This window comes from Cryptotermes secundus, unplaced genomic scaffold (assembly GCF_002891405.2).
Source record: "Cryptotermes secundus unplaced genomic scaffold, Csec_1.0 scaffold603, whole genome shotgun sequence".
Lineage (NCBI taxonomy): Eukaryota > Metazoa > Arthropoda > Insecta > Blattodea > Kalotermitidae > Cryptotermes > Cryptotermes secundus.
The window spans coordinates 625,934-647,732 of NW_019721770.1; the positions used below are offsets into that span (position 1 = coordinate 625,934).

At 41.7% G+C, this 21,799-nt stretch overlaps 1 long non-coding RNA gene across 2 annotated transcripts in view; it reads left to right on the plus strand.

The window, feature by feature from the left end:
• Positions 1-203: 203 nt before the first annotated feature.
• Positions 204-21,799, plus strand: part of LOC111875738 — a 164,123-nt gene continuing 142,527 nt past the window's right edge. For both annotated transcript variants that reach the window (XR_004512643.1, XR_002844792.2), the window contains exons 1-2: positions 204-253; positions 2,359-2,449. This is a non-coding gene — a long non-coding RNA (uncharacterized LOC111875738). The remainder of the gene's footprint in view (positions 254-2,358; positions 2,450-21,799) is intronic.

Here is a 21,799-nt window from a genome sequence, read left to right on the forward strand (position 1 = left end):
AAGGTGGGGGGGGAAGTATCACATTTAGGAAAAAAGCAAGGACAACTTGCATATGAACGATATATAAATCGATACAGACAACCCTATATTTAAGATATTACACGAAATTTACGACAGGTAGCAGCACACAAACACACCCCCAGGAAAGTTATATAAGCGGGACCAATCAGACAGAACGTCCGTATCGGTCCGTATTAGTATAGTGACAAACACTCAAGTGGACCAAGTGCGTGGGAGCATACATCCTAATGTGGTACGTAAGTATAGCAAGTATATATGTTGGCACATGTAGAGGGGGGGTAGGCATGACGAAAATAACAGGTTCTGGATCGGATGATTGGATTTATTGGCACTTCGGTTACAATTTCTCTTAATTGTACCCAATTATAACGCTATCGCTATTCTGCATACTTTCAGTTCACCGTTGAACACGCACTATAACTCTGTCTTCACTAGCCGTCTCCTGGCAGCGGATCTCAACAAAGAAACTAGCACTTAAATCACTATGAAGTCTCGTTGCTATTTCGTCTTCAGTCATTCTCCACTCCTCTGTCCTAACTTGTATTCAACTAATCTTCACAAACTTTACAACGTTTGTAAACTGTCTACATATTTCTTGAATTTCAGCTCAAACATTACATGCTTCTGTTTACCAGCAGTCACAAAACGTGATTTTACCTTTCAAGGACACATGCTTATGAAGGTATTACAGGTTCAATCCAATGTTAGGACATATACCATTATCTCCTCGTTTCCCTTAAGATTTGCCGTGACTTATGCTGTCCTCCTCTTTAACAAACCGTATAATAACGGCAAGGGATTTTTAGGCCTACGTTCAACCAGCAAGCTCGATGATCACCACTTGTCGTCCGTCCGCGACTGCATATTACATATATTTCCTGGAACCTGAAGGACAGAGACTATTAGCAAAACTACATATGGACTGGAGGTTAGTGTTAACAGGAAGAGTTGTATCTGATAGGATATAAACCATGTTCATAGCAGTCTGCCACTGATTTCTGTCCTGAGCCAGATGAATCCCGTCCATAACACCCCTCATTCTATTGCGTAATATCCACCTTAATTACTAGGATTTCAGTTTCTCATGGTAGTGGTTTTGAAGAGTTCTATCCCCTGGGATGTAACTGTGTGAAATCCGTTGAAAGTAAACGGAAGTTTCGGACAAATATTTCGCCTCAATTTACAGTGTCGAAAAATAAGCTAAGCGAGAAAGAAGAAAACTCTATTGCTCTGAAGATAGAGGCGAATTTTCCTTTGGAAACGTCGGTTGATTTTCAACTGACTACACGACGTTATATCACAGAAGATAGAACGCTTGAGAAATGATAATTGCTTGAAGAAAATGCTCAAGAAGTATCATAGCCTGAGCGGGAGTAAGCATTTTAGCATACTGCATGACGCGGATCTCTGCAGGTCACCCTGTCTTGATATGAGAATAAAAGGCACGTAAAGGGGTATGATGGGACTAAATACATGGTTACGTTAAGGAGAAATGGAGTACATATAGAATTTTAGTAGGAAACCTATTGAAACCTCCACTTGGAAGACCGAGGAGAAGATGGTAGAAGGATGATGAACTTGATTAAATTGATAGAAATGTATTTTGTACGCCTAAATTGGGATAGTGAACGGAACTACTTCAGAATCATGTCCAGTGACGGGCAAGTTATTAGCGGTGCTGAACCTTGGCCTTCTGCTGTCACAGTATTACTGATCCACGTATTTGCACGTGATAAATATATTCCCTATATTCCGTATTTGTCTTTGTAAAACAATCAGGACTTCCAAATTTCGAAGTACTGCTGACAATTTCATCTTTCTGTCACAATGACGCGCCTTCACACTGGGCTCTGATCTTTCTATGAGACTAAGTTAATACGTCACGTCTTTGAACTTGATCTGTTAATAAGTATTGTGAACGCTTTCTATATCGGCGACAGCAGTCGGAATCGAACCGGAACTTATTGAATGTCATTCTCTTTTTACTTCCAATTGTATCCAGCGGTTTCAAGTTCTCATGTAAATACTTTTCTGACTCAATAAATTTCTGAAACCGAAGTAAATTTTCAACTTATCTAGATGATGGTTAAGTCGAGGAGGATGAAATTATTGGGATTTGCAGTAAGCATGGGGACATGAGAAGAGCTTACAAAATTTTTGCCGGAAAAAGTCTCTTGGAAGACCTGGCAATAGATGGGCAATTAATATTAAGATGGAACTTGAGACAAGTGGTTGAAACTGGATTCAAGGGACACGGATCAGACTGCAGAGGTGGGACCTTGAAAAAGCGGTAATTAGTATTAAAAGCTCAATAAAGGCAATGGATTTATTTACCAGGTCGGCAACTGCTGGATTCTCAAGGACTCTGCCCCAAGATGTTATTGACAGCAACCTGTCTGACCTCGTAAAATAAAGGAAGATAAATGAGGTAAGAAGTGCCTTTAGTAACCAATAAATGAGCTACATTGTGCCAAGTAATAGTATATTTTCACATTGGCCGACAGCTAAGCCACTAGAGGTGAGACATTTCCAAGTATCAACTGAGTGTACAAATAGGGCCAGAGCCTTGGGGGTTAAATTTATAGGATTAAGAAGTTCGATGAATTCTATCAAGGTCAGTTCAAATTCTTTGCGATAAATTGCAGAGGTTCTTTTATTTTTCTTGAGAGAAAACTATTTTATGCTCAAATGGCAATACGAAATAATGATGTCTTATGGCAATATTTACGGCCGTGTGGATCCGTTGCGCTGACCACGCGACACCCTCCATCCGCAAAAGTTGGCACTGACTTCGCCGACAACCGGCGGTCGCTCGGTCGGTATAGTTCGCTTGCGGGCTACAGGCCACGAAGTATGACAATATTTGCCTCTGACTTCAAAGACCACATCCTGTTAAAGATCGAGAATACTTTTTAATTGAAAAGTTACGATGGTTTTTAAAGCAGGACATCCCGTTTTATTTTTTCCTATCAATAAAAACACAAAGTTAGATCCTGAAGTCTCTTAAGCGCACTTGAAACCAATAAATATTCTTGAAATCAAGTGGAACCGTGTCTGACATGCATCCGGGAGGTAGCAGCTCAGAACCTCAGCGTAACTGCGGCTTTTCTGGCTGAGACTAAACTTTACGGTTGAATGACTTTCCCTCCTGCTTCATACTCGTAAAGTGTCGGGTTCAAACATCGGGCCGAGGCCGGCCAACCTGACTCAGAATTTCATGGGTTTCTTTAGTCTCTTCAGTAAATGCTAGGATAGTATTGTTCGTGACTTGGAACTTGATACAGTGAACCCTCAGTATCACGTGTGTTTCAGGGGACAGCTTTAGTACCGGTGTTATACGCTACGCGCGTTTTGTGTAAAATCGAACTTTAATTTTGGAATTCCTGATATTACTTATACTGTCACGCGATGGAGAGGCTATAGACGGGGTTTGGATTGGTAATTGGATTTATTGCACAATTTTACAATTCGTGACTAGACTTTACAGATCACTACACACACAGACTAGTGTTTTAAGTCACGTTGCTTGATAACGGCTTCCAACGGCTGACGATTCTCTGCTTCCGTGCTCAGATCCTCACTGCCTGGCACCTTTCACATTCAGCTCACGAAACTCCAGATTAACCACTTATGTAGCTTTGGCCCGGACGGCATAGGAAACACCGCCTCAAACAGCTATTCTGTGGTGCTATGACGTCACTATTTGCGCGGTTTCTCTGGCCCCCCAATTCTTGCTTTTCGGAATATGAAATAAAATTCATCCAGTGACTAAAATATACGAAAGGTATAAAGTTGTTCCTGTGCTTAACTAATTAAGCACTACGCCACCAAAGCGTATGGGGGGAGTGGATGTGTAGATTCACGCTACCCCGGCGAAATGAATACACCAAATGTCAGGTAAATTTCACACATATGTTTCACATTCTACTGAATTGCTTATATTTTTACTACTTACGAACTTAGCCACGTTAGAGAAAACAAGACAGACATTCCTACTGGACTACGGACTTTACGCTCTGTACCTGTAAGCTACAGCAAGGAATGTTGGAACACAGTTTTATAATTTAACCAAAATATTACATTGAAATTTATACAACACACAACGTATATAATCGCATTGTGTGACAAACACTGCCGCTGTATAACTAGGCGCTGTGTACCGAGGGCTCCCAATCTGTACTGGGCGAGGAAGGGAGTTTGAAGAAGGAGGGACGGAAACAGATCAGTATACTTCTCGTTACTGCATTCCATGAAAACCTGTGGGTTAGAATCTCTGGCAGCAACTCAAACCAGACAACGAATATCTGTTTCTATGTATTTTCGGATTCCTTGTTTATTAGACACTCCAAAACACAGAATAATAATTCTTTGACAAAAAAAAATGTGAGCACAATAAGAAAGAATATAAAAATGAGAGAAAACAACGTATTGGCCAGGGCTGAATTGAAAGGGGAGCAAACATATCGGTCGCCCCGGGGACTGCACAAATCAGAAACAAAATAAGGAGATTTTGCTGAGACACCTGCTTCTCTAAAAGTACTAACTAGTTCATATTTTTAGTTGTTATAGAAACCATGAAGAAAAAAGAAAAAGAAAATGAGTTTTCGTAATATAATTTTGTTTTTACTGATAGAGGCCTCTGACAGCCTCTGTGGTCTAGTTATCAGAGTTCCTGACTACAGATCCAGAGGTCTGGGTTCGATTCCTGACGCTACCAAATTTTCTGTGAATTAGTGGGTCTGGAACGGGGCCCACTGAGTCTCATGAGGATAATTGAGGACCTATTTCAAAGAAATAGCGGCTCCGGTCTAAAAACCGAGCTTAATGGCCGTGGGGATCCGTTGCGCTGACCACGTGACACCATCTATCCGCTAAAGTTGGCACTAACTTCGGTGACAAGCGGCGGTCGCTCAGCCGGTATAGCTCGCTTGCGGACTAAAGCCACGTCATTTGTTTTTTGTTTCTTTCTTTGCTAGAGGCCTTTACATTTTGACAGCCCCAGAGCCCTCACAACTGCATGTCCTGCCCTGGTTTGGCTCAAAATTCAGTGCACAAAACTACGACCTGCTGGACTATCTCTGTGTCCAGATTTGGACGCCGTATGTCAGAATGGGCTTTAACTTTTGTTCTACAGTAACATTGTTGACTAATGTATTTTTAATTTGTTCTTAGTTAATTTAACGACGTGTTTTGTAGCTCAGACTATTCAGTGACGGATTGCTCAATTATTAATTAATAACGAATTGGAGAGGATGTATAAGGAATAAATCGTGGCCTATTTGAGTTTTTTATCCCAAAATTTGCTTTTGAGGGACTGAGTGCTACGGTGGAGCACCTCATTCAGCTAGTCTTCTGGCTGAGATTTCAACGCTGGACTTCCCGAATATGGAGCAGGGTGACTACCCAATCGACTGGGAGATTACATTTGGCTAGTGTAATAACACTTTTATAGTATACAGAATGTTTCACAACTTTAGGGCATAACTGCAGGAGGTGATTTCCTAGGTCTTTGTGATCAAAAATTCATATAAACATGTGTCTGATTTTGGACGGTTACGGAGTTATGACCGTTTTAAACTCAGAATAGAAGGTAACGATTACTGACAATAACCGGAACAAAATAACAAACCAACATAATACGTGATACATTCAAAGTATGAATGTAAAGTTAACTTCGTGAAATTACCTTTAATTTGAATTGATTGGTGCTTAAAGCTGATTTTCGAAAATGCCACCGCCGGCCGCAACACAGGCTACCGCTCGGTTGTGAACCGCGCCGGACATAGCAACCCACCCCGCCTTAGGTAGCTCTCAAGTGTCGAGATAACGAGAACGCTGTGTCTGTAGCTGGCTAAAAATAGCGACCCGCCAGCTGACAGACGCGTTTCACACGAGGGCGTGTACGGGAATGAAAAAACGGTCATAACTCCGTAACCGTCCAAAATCAGACACATGTTTATATGAATTTTTGATCACAAAGACCTAGGAANACCTGCAGTTATGCCCTAAAGTCATGAAACATCCTGTATGTATTACTGAAAGCGTAGTTAAACAAATAAAAATGTTTTACTTGTTACCTTACGTGGGTGTTAATAGTTTCTCTTAACATAAGGGAATAAAGTAGATTGAGGGTGTCTGGGAAGATGGTGAAACCAAGAGAGGAAGAAAATAAGCTGATTAAATCAAAGAGGATAACATTGACGGGAAATACAGCATGCATTAGGAGGGAGAGAAAAGTATAGAAACTTTACCTTGAAGGAGGAGGCTACATGGGAAACGCACACAAGGAAGGGTAGATAACAATCCAAGAGCGAGAAAGGAGCTGGGCTGGATTGAAATTTGCTCAGAATAAAGTGCACTGACACGCTTTAATGAATGAATTGTGGGTCATGGAACCAACTTTAGAACTTAAAGAAAAAATTAAATTAGGTCATAGTTCATCAAGTTCTGTGAACTGACTACTAAATACAACGTTAATCTGTGTCCCACAAATCTTGATTTAAACACAGTTAATGACAACCCAACCTTGAATGGATGAAATAATATAGAAAGTTGTAGAGCTAAGCAAGTGGATTCTTGTGGTTAGGTTTGCACTGTCACTAAAAAAAGAGTGGAAATAAAGTGAAACAAATGAAAGAATGACTTAAATACAAGTAAGTGAATTCTGGCCTACTGCAGAAATATGAAACATAAATCAATAAATAAATGCATAAGACACCTTAGTCCAATTATAGAATATCCTATTGTATCATGGTCACAGAGAATTACAGAGGAGTTCACATCACAAATTTTTGAGCACATTTGTTTCAGATAAAAACCAATTGTTGACATAGCCAATCACTAAAGGAAATATTACGCGGCTTAATGACGGTCAGGAGGTACATTTTTCTGCAAAAATTTCTGTTCGAATAATGACTGACGACATTGTAATACCAACTGGAACACTGCCGTTTATTGTTGACACTTTCCGATTCTAAATGAAATAGGTGTTTGATTTCCATTGGAGGGACATAACGACGAACCATCAAACATTATGACAGACACAGCCCTGCTTGGATCAGTTACATATCTATCTATCTATCTATCTATCTATCTATCTATCTATCTATCTATCTATCTATCTATCTATCTATCTATCTATCTATCTATCTATCTATCTGTCTGTCTGTCTATCTATCTATCTATCTGTCTGTCTGTCTGTCTGTCTGTCTGTCTGTCTATGGCTCTGCAGTCCTTTTGTTGGAACTTGGCCTCTTTTTCATTATTTCAATCCTGTAATCAGTCAGTAGGACTCTTTGGAAAATGGATCAGCCTATCGCAAGTCCGCTGCCTACACACAGAAAAAGGCATCACAGAATACAAGCACACAGGTATCCATACCTTGAGTGAGATTCGAACCCACGATCCCAGTGTTCAAGCGATCGAAGACAGTTCATGCCTAAGGAAGGCCGCACACCGGAATGCGTCTACCTTAGACCGTGCGGCCAATTTGATCGGCTGTAAATAGGAATACATTTTGTAAAAGTATGGTATACGTGAAAGCGCGACGTATGGAAACTAAGGAATCGAACCCAGTTTAAACGGACATTATTCCGAGATCCGCAAGGAAAGGTCGCCGACTGCATTCGTTTTCCTGTACAGTTGCAAAGAACGGCATTCTGGCCTGGCCACGAGTAAGGCTGGTGTGTCCTCCATGCAGGAGAGAGCATGACGCAATATAACGAGCAACTCTCACGTTATGGAAATGGAAAGTTTTGTATGGACCATACATTAAACCGCCGCTGCACAAGAACCTGATCTAGATGAATCAACTTTACATCATCACAAATATTTCTTAAAGATCCCTTCTGAACACAGTGCTCAGTGAAACAGAACACCAGATACTTAGGAAAATTAGAAAACCACACAAATGCACCAGCAGTGAACCTCCTAGACAAAAGCGAAACTACACATAGACTTAAAAGATGCACCGTCCTAACTCTACCAGACAGACCTGAGTAAAACCCCACTACAAGCATTAAAATGATACCTAAGTGAACTAGGACAAACGTATACCTACCTGTATGAGTTACACTACTGGGCAGAACTCATTCACGAGCCAGTACTTATTGAACATACATATTCATTGCAGATTCTGCAGATTATGTATAGAGTGTCCGGGTAAAACGCACCCAAAATGAAATTATTTTAACTCTGAAAGCATGTATTATACATATTCATGGGTTACACCATTACAAAGGAAAAATATCAAAGTTTTCTCATTAAATTTCAATGTGGGCTCCCTTGGTGGCACGACAAATATCCAGACAATATTCGACCTCGTTCCACGTGGCTTGAAGCATGTTTAGTGTTACCTAGACACAGCGTCCCTTAGGCGGTTTTTCAGGTGTTGAAGGTCGTTGATCTTAACCAGGTAGACAAAGTTCTTCACATAACCCCACAAAAAAAATCCACTGGAATTAAGTCTGGCGACCTAGGAGACCAAACGATTGGTCCACTTCTGCCGATCCATATAATTTTTATTTCATATACATTGGTTTCCAATGCAGAGGAAATTGCAATGATAATGATTTCTAGTCTCCTATGATTTGCCATCTAGGGTCTATGCCGAAATACAATTCACAGATGCTACTGATGATCAGGTTTGTGACAATGGCTGATCCGTTATTGTCCGTTGTCTGAGTTATATTTAACACAGAAGTTCTAAAAGTGTGTCATCATCATCATGTTTAAGGAGAGGAGGTTCATATTTAATCTGTCAAATATAAGGACCCAGTTCTTATCATAGGGCGATAGCAAACATAACTTATCGGAAATCTTATGGCTTTGTATATAAAGCCACGCAGCACGGGAAAGTCACCTGACGTTTCGAGGGAACATATAACCTCCGCTTTCAAGGTTAAAGAGTAAGCCAAGCATGAATCAGGCAGCAAACACAGCTGTGGTGGTTTTATTATTTTTTTATATTTATTTTTTTTTTATTCCTCGGCACTACAGCCCCAGTGGGCCTAGGCCTACCTCCATGAACTTCTCCGTTTACTTCGGTTTTCCTAGATCTTATACATTCGGTAGGATAGTGGTTTTATGCTTGACTTTTTTTTTTACTGCTAGTGGGGTGGGACTAAGTTTCTTGTACTGCGGCCACTTTTGGTCTATTGTACCAGCCCCAGATGATAGGTGAGGTTGATTGTGGAGCAATTGGTGGAATGAAGATTGGCAGGGGAAACCGAAGTACTCGCAGAAAACCTGCGCCAGCGCCACTTTGTCCACCACAAATCCCACTTGACTGGACCCGGGATCTAGCCCGGGCCGACGCGGTGGGAAGCCAGCGACTAACCTCTTGAGCTATGACGCGGCCTTAATAAGATATAACTATGTGATTTATCTTAGTACTAACTTCCTATGTGCCTCTAATTATGTGAAATGTGGAAATGCCAGTTTTAACTCTACCATACACTGTCACGGTAGCCGAGCGGTCTAAGGCATGCACTGTCTTCGCTCGCTCGGAAGCCGGGATCGTGGGTTCGAATCCCACTCAGAGCATGGATGTTGGTGTGCGTTTTTCTGTGTTTGTCTACAGGTAGGGGCCTTCCGACGAGCTGATCACTCGCCCAAGGAGTCCTACCGTATGTCTAAGATCTAGTAAACCGAAGTGAAACGGAGAGTTTCATGGAGGTAGGCCTAGGCCCAAATTGGGGCTGTAGCGCTACAGAAAAAAAATACACTGTCACACACATGTCTTGACGCGCAAATAGACAGAGAGAGTTACTTCACTTTGAAGCAGCCGGTGTATAAAGTGAGATCGATAGTGACAAAAATTAGAAATCATAATGGAACGTTTCGTGCTGCTAGTAGACATAAGTTTCAGTTACAGTGTAGAAACACATCTCACAGTTAATGGGGAAACATGGTAATACTGCACTCACGATGGCTGATTGGAAAGTGCTGCGTCATTCAATTAATTTTATTCGGAAAGAAATCATATGAATACCTCAGGCGTTTAGATGTTCAGGACAGAGAAGATGCCACTTCAGGGTACTCACAATTCAGCGACACGTTGCAGAAAGTAGCATATTATAAAGGTAAAATTAAAGTGGGCCGGTCACTGTAGCCGAACGGTCTAAGGCATGCACTGTCTTCGCTCGCTCGGAAGCCGGGAACGTGGGTTCGAATCCCACTCAGGGCATGGATGTTTGTGTGCGTTTTTCTGTGTTTGTGTACAGGTAGAGGCCTTGCGACGAGCTGAACACCCGCCCAAGGAGTCCTACCGTATGTCTAAGATCTAGTAAAACCGAAGTGAAACGGAGAGTTTCATGGAGGTAGGCCTGGGCCCAAATGAGGGCTGTAGCGCCAATGAAAAAGAAAAGTATAGTGGTCCCTGTGCTTAACTAATTAAGCACTACATATGAAGACGAATTGGAGAGTGGATGTATGGATCCACATTTTGTTGACCTCGGCACTAGCTGGAGGTGAGTGTTCAGCTTAACGCCCCGGTCGCTATAGACCCGGGGAAGAATCTCCGGCACCCATTGGATAGGAGAGTGGGTGAGCCCCAGAGCCGGTCTGGACCACGTGGAGAAGAGAAAATTCTTGACCCCACCGGGACTAGAACTCCGACTTCTCTGTCGTCCACCCCGTAGCCAGTCGCTGTACCGACTACGCTATTCCGGCTCACTGAAGAATCTGATAATCTAGGAAGGATTGCTGTGAATTAAAAAGAGCTTTGTAGGAAACGGTAATCACCTGTATTTAAGTAACATCACGAAATTTGCCTGTAGGCCTTCACACGGACCAAAATGACAGAAACCTTATAACAGTCGGTTTCTTGACCTAATTTTGAATCAACGACCTGTGTTTTTGATTCATAGTTTAAACACAAATCTTAAAATTCGTCTTTACGTAAAACGTATGACTGGGAACCCAGCCCAGTGGTCGTTCTATTTCTACATCAATGGAAATCATGAAACAGATATAACAATGTTATATTTTAGCGTCCTATTGCACTGATTTAAGTCCATGATTTATTTAAACCGTCTTGCAGTGCATACACTCATCTGTCTCCTTCTTTCACTCGCACTACATGTTTCGGCATAATAATGCCATCTTCAGGTGCTTACTCATCCACGTCAAACTAGTTCATTGCCTGCCTTGTCCTCACATTAAAATAACTAAAATATATATCTATCATATATATATTTTAGTTATTTTAATGTGAGGACAAGGCATGCAATGAACTAGTTTGACGTGGATGAGTAAGCACCTGAAGATGGCATTATTATGCCGAAACATGTAGTGCGAGTGAGAGAAGGAGATAGATGAGTGTATGCACTGCAAGACGGTTTAAATAAATCATAGATATAAAAATGTCTACGTTATTTGGCAAGCCACGAGTTTATTTATCGGAATGAAGGACGGATATTCTAGCCTAGGTATTTAATCTGTTTCTTCAGGCACACCAAAAAGAATTATATATTAAGACAAGCTACAACCATTGCCTTTCACAACCCTTTCAATATATTGCTTAATAATCTTTCTACAATTCGACTAGTCTATTGGTAATCTGAAGTACTGAAATCGTAGCTAAATAAGTAAAAAATACAAATATTGTTTTTGGACATATCCATCGTCTTGTATTTATCTAAAAAAGTCCTGCTTATTTTTCAAAACACAACGTTTCCGGACGGAGATATTAACTAGCTCTATCGATTGGGCCCAACTGAGGACAGAGACGGAATCCGGTCTCCGAAACGTCGTGTTTTGAAAAATAAACAGGACGGCATTAAATAAAGACAAAACGATGGATAATGACCAAGACATAATATTTGTACTGATGTGCCGTCGTCACAAACTTTTAGAGTAAAAAATAAATGAAAAGTAGACACACGCATTTATTCAAAGTAGGTTTCTTTTCACGAGGCTATCCAACCGAGAAACCCTACGAATTTCCTGCCTCCCACATGTTACGTGTTCCTGCTCGGCTTGCATCCTGTGTCTGTCACTGTCAAAGCATGACGCAACGAGTTGCGATATGAATCTCGACTAAGCCACCTTGATCGAATCCGGACTGAAGAAACGAACGTATAATTTCCTGCAGCACTGGGATTTCATTTCACTTGTATATACCTAACCTTAAAATGTGTCTGTCTCTCTTACAGAACTAGGTCATGGGTCACTGAAAGGGTCACTACCGTTTCTTTCTTTGCACGATGAAAAAAAGTAACCCTCGCAATAGCTGATAGAAGCAAAACTTCTTTATTCTATGGCCAGTAGTTAAACATGTGACTGAAATGAGGACCCCACCAAAAAACCCGGGATTTAATGATATGCTATTGACCTGTCTGGCCTGTCGTACATCTCAGGGATTGTAATTCTATTCTATAATGGCTGTCCAGCTTTTCTTGGGCCTTGGCCACTTTTTCGGTTTCATAAGACTCCTTGGACTGGTCATCAGGCCGTCGCGAGGCCTCTATTTACACAGAGAACAACACAGACACAGAATAAAAGCACACAGACATCTATTCATGAAGTTGGATTCGAACCTATCACTCCAGTGTGTGAACGGGCTAAGACAGTTCATACCTTAGACCCAGCGGCCACTGTCAGAGGCCAAGGGGTGTAATGGCTGCGAGAATGTAAGTACTTTAAGAACATTCTGTCGTAGTGCCATTTTGTCGGCCAGAAATGCCATATGACTTCTAGAAATTCTTCCTTTCTTTCATTGAACACGTGGAGACTTGTCGAATGGTGCCCGCCGCTTGCTTATGTGCACTGTGCTACACCTCTTACTGTTTTACATATTCTGCTGGACACGTTAAGGCCAGTTCACACGATACGCAAAACACCGACACAGAACGGACCATCAGCGGGCCGACAAAATATTTTCGAATATATTTGCAACGAGTATGTTCGCATCACACCGAAGAAAGATGAAGTGACACGAGTTTGGAGAAAACTGCACAATGACGAGCTTCATAACTTGTACTCTTCTCCAAATATAATTAGAATGATCAAGTCAAGGAGGATGAGGTTGGCAGAGTATGTAGCGCGAATGGGGAGAAGAGGAATGAATATAGGATATTGGTGGGAAAACCAGAAGGAAAGAGACACTGGGAAGACCAAGGCGTAGGTGGGTGGACAGTATCAAAATCGATCTCTGAGAGATAGGATGAGATGACAAGGGTTGAATTGGTCTGGCTCAGGATAGGGACCAGTGGAGGGCTCTTGTAAACACGTAATGAACCTTAGGGTTCCATAATATTCTGGGAAATTTTTGAGCAGCTCCATATTTGGCGGCTCCTCAAGAAGAGCTCATCTGCATGAGTGAGTAAGTAATGTTCGCATCACATGTCACCGACGCGAACAGCCACCAACAGCCGCTGGCTGCAAACTTCGGAAGAACACTTTGAAGTACCAGCGCCTGTAGCTAACAGAGAGACCTGTAGATCGCGTAGAATGCTCGTACGTGTGACTGTGATGGTCCGAAGTGCGCAGGTCCATGCGACTACTCGAGCATACTCTCGGTTTGTTTCGGTGTCACGGGTTCGATTCCCGACCCTACCAAATTTTCTGAGAAGTACTGGGTCTGGAACGGGGGTCCACTAAGCCTCGTGAGGATAATTGAGGAGCTATTTCAAGGAAATAGCAGGTCTGGTCCAGAAAATCGAGATTAACGGCCGTGGGGATCCGTTGCACTGGCCACGCGACACGCTCTGTCCGCAAAAGTTGGCACTAACTTCACCGGTCGGTGTAGTTCGCTTGCGGACTACAGACCACGGTGTATTTTTTTGTTTTGTTTTGTTTTGTTTTGGAGGGATCTCAAAATGTGGAGTCTCCTGTCAGTAACAACAAATAGGTTATTACAATTCCTTTTTTTGTTCTTATTTCTAATAATGACTAGCTATGCAAACTAACTATTCGTGATTTTAGCCAAACAAGACACTGACCTGACGAACCTTAACCCCCCTCCCAACATAGACACATGACTTTTCCTTGGACCGAAGCCGGATCTGCGTTGTGAGTGTCGGTGTCCAAGTGACTCACAACACGAGCTGGCTACGCATAGCCAGGTAACTGGATGAAAACAGTGAAGGAGTTTAGAGGTCAGAGTGTCTTGTGGAATGCTATTGCTTGTATGGATATTAACATATATTTCGCTTGTAAGCTTTATTTCGTATCAGTGACGCGATGACATACTGATTGGTTTTTGTAGCGAAGCTATGGAATAACAGACCGCTTGATAGATCTAGACATAAAAGGGAATGTCATATTAAAGTGGTTATTAAAACAATAGGGTCAGCGGGTGTGGGAACGATTTATTTGGGTCAGACACCGATAAGTTATGAGCTCCTCTATGTACAGAAATATATTTATGGGTTCCATAAATAAAGACGTACTTCTTCTATAGCTAGAGGACTTGGTTATGCAAGGAGTCTCCTTCACAGGGTGAGTTTGTAGACCGTGAAGGCCCATTAACATTTATGATTCTATCAAATTGAAGATATATTTTTCTTTAAAATTGTGTACACCTAGATCCATGTCTCACTGGCACTGAAGTTCATTTCAAATTACGAATGTGTTGTAAGATTTGAGGCTTTCACGGCGGTGACTATTAAGAAAGCAGTCCTCTGGGATTTGGCAACGTGTATATGTGGTGTTAACCACATATGCACATATACACGTTGCCAAATGCCAGAAGACTGCTTTTTTCTTACGAATGTGTTGATTCAAATCTAAACACGCTACACATATCCACATTAGGTACAGTCAAGGACTGAGTAATTAAACTTGGAGTCATAGGCCTCGTGAGTTCTTTCCCAAGTTGTCAGTTCAGTTGAAACAAGGCATCTGGCCACTAAGAAATTATCGAAGTGAATAGCATGGTTCTCGGGTTTCTTCTTCACTCAAGATGGAGGCAGGTAATTCCTCCGAAACTCTTCTACCTACCTGTCACAATACACGGTGTCATAACCAAGAAGAATATTCCAGAAGGAAAACACACTGCAGAACGTTGAAGTAGGAGGATGCTTATTCTCCGAAACATTGGCAATCCACTTACCAGATTACTGGTTATCGTAACCCAGAAAATCATAAAACTAGTTCTTATCGCCGTGATGACCTCAAATGTTGTTCAGATGTTGGGTTTGCAATGTTTGTGTATTGTTTGCAACTCCATGAACTGGAGAGAACAGGGAGCACCGTAACAGAGTATGAGTCGAAATTTGTAGTTAACTTTCTTCCAGAGGCAGCTCCAAGCCCTTTTCCAGTAACAAGTTCTACTTCCGGGAGCCTTGTACGGTGTCCAGTCAACTATGCCTTGTTTGATTGCTATTATTGACATACAGGAAGCGGTCTGCAGAGCAGTTCCTCGCTTGTTTACTTCTCACCCTCCCCTATCGGCTTTGAATTGCAATTCGACTGTCCCATCTGAAGCCTGACGTAGGCTTCATCAGTTTCAATACGCAGCTCCACCAAACGTCGCATTCAAGGGGGTAGCATTCCTGCTTTGAATATGAGGTTTCAGAACTGAACTTTTATTCATGAGACCTGCTATTCTTTTAGAGAAATTTCACTATATTTCTCTGTCTCTCCAAGCAAATACCGAGAAAATACAACAAATTAGACCACAACTGCCCTTTTCCACGTCCTTTTCGATGCATTATCGACTGACCATCCTACAGCTCTACGTTACTGTTAAAAAACTCCGTGGCCTGTAGTCCGCCAGCGATCTATACCGACCGAGCGACCACCGCTTGTCGGCGAAGTTAATACAAATTTTTGCCGATAGAGGGTGTCACATGATCAGCGCAGCGGATTACTACTGCCCTTAATTTCGGTTTTCTAGACAACAGCCACTACTTTCATATTCAAATAGCTCCTCAATTATCCTCACGAGGCTGAGTGAATCCCGGTCCAGACCCACTACTTCTCAGAAAATCTGGTAGCGCCGGGAATCGAATCCGGGACCTCTGGATCTGTAGCCAGGAAATCTGACCATCAGACCATTGATCGCGACATGAAACATGTGATAAATATATAAAGGGCGTATGTAACTTAAAAGAGTTCCTGAATATTCTTCAACACTGACGAATTGTGATCCTCACTGGCCTTTAATTAAACACGAGATTTACCTTACAGACAGCTAGCAGAACTTGTTGGATAGATGATAGGCTCGTCACAAGGCCGCTACCTACAAAGGGCAACACATATATAGAAATAACGTAAACAGATATCCATGCCTGCCATAAGATTCGAAACCCCGATCCGAGCGTTTGAGGGGGTGAAGATATTTCGTCCCTTAGACCGCGTGACCAGTGTGATCGTCTGTTCCTAAACCTTCAATTTTTTTTCATTGCTAGTGGGATGGGACTAAGTCCCTTTTACTGCCGCCAATTCTGGCCTATTGTACCAGCCCTAGATGATAGGTGAGGGTGACTGTGGTGCAATTGGTGGAATGAAGATTGCCAGGGGAACCGACGTACTCGGAGAAAACCTGCCCCACCGCCACTTTGCCCACCACAAATCCCACTTGACCAGACCCGGGATCGAACTCGGGCCGCCACGATGGGAAGCCAGCGACTAACCGCTTGAACTATGGTGAGGCCTCTCCTAAACCTTCTAATTCTTAGTCAAGACACTCCACGTTGAATTTTTTGAGGTTCGGGTATTCAGACTTTTGTCATGATTTTCTTAAGTCCCTCAAGAACATTGCTCTAGTGCCTTGCTCCCTATCCATTTATATTTTTACTTACTCCTCGTTTAGGGACTGTACCTAACCCTTCCAGCCGCAATAGGCCCTGGGGTTTACTCAGCCTCTAACAGAAATGAGTACCAGGAATTGATTAAATAATTTTCCTGGGGAGTAAAGCGTGGCCGGCGCGTAAGGCTGACAACCTTACCGCCATCTGTGAGCCGATTGGTTAGATAATGTGGTATCCTCAACATCTCACAACCCTATGGGCCTTCACGGCCTGGTACAGGGATAGCTTTACTTAATTACTTTACAATCTAGGGGGGCACATTAAATCTTGATTTCATTGTGAAGGTAGTTCAGTCCATTCTTCTTATTTTATTCTGTTCGATGTAACTCATGTTGCTGTGAAAGCGTCAATAAATAGGCAACAACGATTTCTGACCCAAATTTCAGGATTAATCTGACACTGCTTTTTCGATGTTACATAATCCTGTTATTTGATATAATATGTTTAAATAACTTTAAAGCAAACAGGTTCGTCAGTAAGGAACTGAATAAATTTACGTGGAACCAGTTAGGAAGCATAGGCACGGAGTCAATCCGGGCGCTTTCTCTCCATCGTGTTTAAGTCTTTATACAACTGCAAGACTCGCGGAAGAAGTGTAAAATGTAAAATGGTAAAGTTGTCCCTGTGCTTGAATAATTAATAACTACGTCATTAAGTCGTATGGGGAAGTGCATGTGCAGTTTCACGCTCTGGCCGCATTATTTCCGGGAAAAGAGCTCCCGTTACCAATTGGTTAGGAGGATGGTTGGACCCCAGAGCCGTTATGGAAGACGTGGAAAAGAGATTCCTTGACCCTTCGGTCGTACAGTCAGTAGCCAGTCACTATACCGACTGCGCTGTTCTGGCTCAAAATGCATATTCAGTGTTTCTGCACAACTTGTTTTCGAATAATTTTTTTTTGTCCGAAGAATATGTAGTGAGTTGTTCCTAAGTTACGATTCAGAAGTGCACAGATACCCATGTAGGTGCTGGCCAGTTATTTCTGCCCATGTTAACCAAAATCGATAAAGTTTACTGACGCTTCCAGATGTAAATTCCATGTAAATCTGCCAACCAGTTTTTGAGCCGGAACATGCAGGCAGATATACAGACAAGCAGACAGACTGACATGCTGAAGTAAGCAGACACTTTTTCTAAATTTTCAATCAAACGGAAGGAAAGTTTTCAAACAAATTTCATACCGGAAAATTGCTGAAAAATAAATAATTACTTTACTTAACATCTCTTCGTTAACTGCATTGACAAATTACCATCGAATGAGAAATGGCAGGAAGATTATAAATTGGGAAGACATTATTTTCCAAAACGCAACGTAAATGGCTTACAAATTTATCGTATCTTCTGTGATAAGTCTTTATATTCATAACAAAAATTATGGTTTATGCACATAAAGAAACTTCCTTTCACAGCTATTTCTTGTACATAACCCCTGCAGAATACTGTACAGTGACTCATTGACTGCATCATGTTTCAAATTTAGTAGGCTCCACATATACATGTACTTTACCTGAAAAGCTATTATTGAAATATCAAACAGGCCTGATTTTTTTTCACGTGTGAGTTACTACACATATGGTGTAGTAACTCACACGTAACTAAATTTCGGAAATTTAAAATATATGTAAAGTTATGGCGTATACCTAATCACGTAAAATATAAAAATTGTAACGAAGGTCAATTCCTTAAGTTTTACTGCTTGTGTCATATTTTTATGTATAAATACGTCATTTTTCTTAGTGAATGTACAAGTTGTGTGTATGCTCTGTATCTATTTTTTATTATGGCACTGATTTTCATAAGGTTAGCATATCCTATTTTTTAGCCTTGGCTGTGTCAAATGTTTTAATTTAGTATACTTTTGGCGTTCCATTCTCAGTGTCAATTTTTGATATTATATGAAAATTCAGGTTCTTCTGAATATTGCGTAGAAGGTTATGTTGACCTACTGAAAGTAGAAACATGTGACGGAGAATCAACACGGCATTGTATGCAATCTGAATTATCCTATCATCAAGAATTGGTTATGTAAACTAAAGATAAAATTGTCTTTGTTGTATCTATGGGTTACGAGTCACATATTGGAAATCTAGCCCACTGTAAAAATTATTAGTTTGGTGACATCTAGAAATTTATTGGAAGGGAAATTTTGTGTATTTTTCTGGGAAATAATTAAGTGGATGTCGCGACCAGGGGATGATGGGTCAATCTAACTACAGTGGTCAAGAAAACAAGTAGCTTTTGAGCTGGAGCCAATACTGTAATGCCGAGATAAAGATGGCTCGGGGGGTGGGGGGGGGAGAAATTGGAAATGCTTTCGTAGGCCATGTCCAGGAAATTTCCCTGTCGAAACATGTACGGACGCCCCGAAAATTAGGAGGAAATATTCAGTCACTCAGCTTCAGCCCAGTCTGTGGTTCGAATCTCTTCCCCTGGGTGTCCGAAATCTCGGCAGCGTTTAGTCTGTATCTCATTTTCATTTGATAGAGATCATCACTTATCTACAGATGAAAATTGTTCTGTGTGTTAAGCCACCGTTAGAGGACGCCTTACCCAGCCGCTCCGCAACCATGCGAACAGAACAGCATCTTCTCGTATCGTCTGTAAGTGGATGTCTCTACATGGAAGGTCAAGGGTTCAGCGGTCCCCCAGCTAATTGTAATATATTATACTGTATTGTAATATTCAACACAACATGATGCTCAGGTATAATATTCACCGTAACGAGAAATTTCTCCTGAAGCATTTATAGATGGAGATATGATTTACCATTACATTCTTCTGATAAGGTTATCCACGAATCGTGGACAGTGTTCTAGAGAAAAATAAAAGGACGTGTAAACGTGTGCATATACGAAATGGTAACACGGGCCAATTATTCCTGCTACAATGTGGGGTTGTGTTCTCAAAACAACCCCTCTCATATGCAATTGTATACAAATGGGCCGAGGTGGTGGGGGAACTTGTTATGTTAGAATTTTTTTCTCTTCTCCTGCTCCCACTTTGGAGCACAGGGCTGATTTCTCAGTTTCATGATCATTTTTTTTACAGACGGTAGGACTCCTTGAATGGGTGATCAGCTCGTCGCAAGGCCTCTACCTGTAAACAGGACAACACAAACACAGAATAAACGCATACACACACCAAACATTCATGCCTTGTGTGGGTTCGAGCCCACGATCCCGGCTTCCGAGCTAATGAAGACAGTACATGCCTTAGACCGCTCGGCTGCCGTGACGGGTAATCCAAGTCCCTTATCGTATGTCAATTATACATTGATTTTTGAGGCGAGGAATGTTTAGCCACCTACCCAATTCTCTGCCAGAATAATCAAGCCTCGTCCGTTGTCTGCGACTACTTTTTCATTGTATTCGCAGCTATCCTCAATTTCTGGAAGCCATTACTTGCAGCTGCAACCTGAGGACTCACCACCCACTTAACATGGGTTAAAATCTACTTCCGTTTCCCATAATATTATAATTAACGGCATTGAGTATATTCCTTCTTAACAAGCTAATAGTCTTGCAGCTAGTGAGTAATTTATCCACTTTTCCTGAACCCGAAAATTCATAATCATGTTCATAAAAGCCTATCTTTGGGCCCTGTCTTGGGCCAGATGGATTCAGTGCACAATTTCGTATTCAACTTCTTTAGATACATTTTAACATCATCACCCACCGAAGTCTAGTTCCTTTAAGATACATTCTCCTCGTGTTTTCCGACAAAATATTGGGATTCCGTTGATGCGTGCCAGATTCTTCACCAATTTCATAACATGTTATACTCTTCTGAAAAAATAAAACAAGTTTGTCACTCGTTTTATATTAACTTGGAAAGTGGTCTCTTACTTTGGGGTAGAACACAAATCACGAACCTCTGAAAACAAATTCCCCACCAAAATATATGGGTATTTGAAAAATGGAGTAGGCATTTAGTGGGTATTTAAGATATCACGTAAGGCGGAACTGTCACAAGTCGCCTAATTTAGTTAGAATAGTGAACACTAGGACCATAAATTCAACTGGAGGAGACAAGAAATAAAGAGAGAATTTTGTCGGAGAAATCTCTTAAGAAAGGACTCCTTGGGCGGGTGATCAGCTCGTCGCAAGGCCTCTACCTGTACACAAACACAGAAAAACGCACACACAAACTAAACATCCAAGCCCTGGGTGTGATTCGAACCCACGATCCCGGCTTCCGAGCGAGTGAAGAGAGTACATGCCTTAGACCGCTCGGCTACCGTGTCCGCCTCTTCAGCATGATTACAAATCCAAAAACAGATTTGTCTCTGCAGTAGTAGATTTTCATCTCTAATAAACAAACATCATGGCCATCGCAAAGAACTTCACTGAAATGGATGTTTTTACTTGTGTACTCATTTTAGATGACTCATTCCACAGAAATGAAATTGTGGATAATTTTCCTGTGATCACGTAACGATACGCAGGTCTACGCGTGCAGCAGACATGTTTGTTTTCCAACTGTCACTAAAGAGAAACGGATTGTTTTCTCTCCGAACTCGGCCATGCAGAACAACAGTGAAAGTACAAGACTGCGTATGTGACGTATCGGTGTGCGGTGTGTTGCTATGAACTGCACACGTACAGACGAAGACCGGATCTGCTTCAGGCCCACACGGAAAGTGAAACTTGATACTTCATTAGCTCTTACCGAATCTTAATCACTTAGTTCCAACATATTGTTCATTTCCTTGTTGTGCGTCTAGTTATGCAGCTTCATATAACTCGTCGTGAGACACGAGTCAAAGGCAAATATGTACGATATTTGTTTCCTTATTCTTGGTCATGTTTTCCCCCCTTTGGCACTACAGCCCCAGTGGGCCTAGGCCTACCTCCATGAACTTCTCCGTTCACTTCGGTTTTTCTAGATCTTACACATGCGGTAGAACCCCTTGGGCGGGTGATCAGCTCGTCGCAAGGCCTCTACCTGTACACAAACACAGAAAAACGTACACACACAAACCAAACATCCATGTCCTGAGTGGGATTCGAACCCACGATCTC